Source organism: Elephas maximus, chromosome 17 (genome assembly GCF_024166365.1).
Source record: "Elephas maximus indicus isolate mEleMax1 chromosome 17, mEleMax1 primary haplotype, whole genome shotgun sequence".
In the NCBI taxonomy this organism is placed as follows: Eukaryota; Metazoa; Chordata; class Mammalia; order Proboscidea; family Elephantidae; genus Elephas; species Elephas maximus.
This window is the reverse complement of record NC_064835.1, coordinates 82513524-82515232: the sequence shown is the minus strand read 5'-3', so window position 1 is coordinate 82515232 and position 1709 is coordinate 82513524. Positions and strand designations below refer to the sequence as shown.

The 1709-nt window shown below is 42.5% G+C and overlaps 1 non-coding gene across 1 annotated transcript; it reads right to left on the bottom strand.

The window, feature by feature from the left end:
• Nucleotides 1–1394: 1394 nt before the first annotated feature.
• On the bottom strand, nt 1395–1501 carry LOC126061252 (U6 spliceosomal RNA). The gene has a single exon (XR_007513731.1). It is a non-coding gene; the product is annotated as a U6 spliceosomal RNA (small nuclear RNA).
• Between the last annotated feature and the right edge of the window lie 208 nt (nt 1502–1709).

Below are 1709 nucleotides of genomic sequence, written 5' to 3'. Positions count from 1 at the left end.
ACCCGAGACAGGAGAGGGGATTTAGAAATTGAAAGCAACATGCTTGGGGAGGAGGAGTGGCCAGAGAGGGACCTGGGCCGTAGGCCTGGTTAACAGTCTGGGTTGCTTGTCTAGGAAAAACAGGGCATTATTATATGATTTCAGGAAGAGTATAGGTTCATCTGGAGCCCTGGTGGTGCAGTGTTAAGAACTTGGCTGCTAACCAAAATGTTGGCAGTATAAGTCCACCAGCAGCTCCTTGGAACCCTATGGGGCAGCTCTACTCCATCCTATAGGGTCGCTATGAGTTGGAATCTACTTGATGGCAACAGGTTTACGGCGTGATTTGATTTGCATTTTGAGATGGCACAAGTTCCAGTAGAGAGAAGAGTGTATGGGGACACAATGTCTTAGATGGGGAGCTGGTTAGGTGACCACTGAAGGGTGTCCATGAGAGAGAAGTTAGTAACTTGGACTAAAGTGCTGATACTGTAGATAAAAGGAGGACAATGGGGTAAAATCTACTTGACTTGCTTAAGGAGCAGACAAAATAGTAACATCAAGGGCTGTGATTTATCGAGTGTTTGCTGTGAGTCTGGTGCCTAAGATATACTACTCTTTATCCCACACACATGTGCTGGGCTTTCACCTTCATCACAGAAAAATGTGGTATGAATCCACACTATCCAAGAAAACTTGACACAAATTCATTTGGCAGAAAACCCTGGACCAAGCTGACATGAGACTACTATCATCTTTATTTATTACACTTGCTTTGCATCTGTTGCTCTGATATTATGTCTGTGTTTTATTACCCCAGACCTAGCCAGAGTGGTATGTAATATGTAGTGTGTATATCATATTACATATGTAAATTCTGAATTATTCTGTGTTCCAAACTACATCTGGCTCTGTGGGTTTAAGGACCTATAATAATAATTTTCAGAACCTGCAAACTCAAGTTTAAAAAGTTGTTAGTTGCCCACGGACTCCCAGATGGTAAATGGCAGACCCAAAATTTGAATCCAGATTTGTCTACTTCAAATGCACAAATTGCCACCACATTCTACCTCCCCTCAAAATGACTGTTGTCTTCCTCTTGTATTTAGGAGAAATATGGTTATTTGCCAAGTGTTCTCTCTCTAATTCTGAAATATGAATGACAGGGAACCAAGGGGGGAATTACCCACCCTCTGGAGGGGAAAACAGTTTCCTGCCCATAAGACAAAGACAAAAACAAAACAAAACAAAACAAAAAAACAACTGTTGCCGTAGAGTCAATTCTGACTCATAGCAACCCTACAAGGACAGAGTAGAACTTCCCTATAGAGTTTCCAAGGAGCAGCTGGTGGATTTGAACTGCCCACCTTTTGATTAGCAGCCCAGTTCTTAACCACTGCACGACTAGGGCTCCAAAAAATAAGGACCGCTTCACAAATTTGCTTGTCATCCTTGCGCAGGAGCCATACTCATCTTCTCTGTATCATTCCGATTTCAGTATGTGTGCTGACGGAGCAAACACCAAGTATTTCTCTTCTCCTCAGAATCCCCAGTCTCCTATTAATGTACAGGAACTTGCTCCCCTTCTTTCTTCACAAATCTCCTTAAAAACCATCTGTTCTCCAAAGCAGTTCAGCAGCTACACACTTTCACCTCTCAGTATTGCTCGCGTTGTGTTTTATTGGTGCGAATTATCTCATGTGTCCCTCGTGTGCATTTATTTATATTGC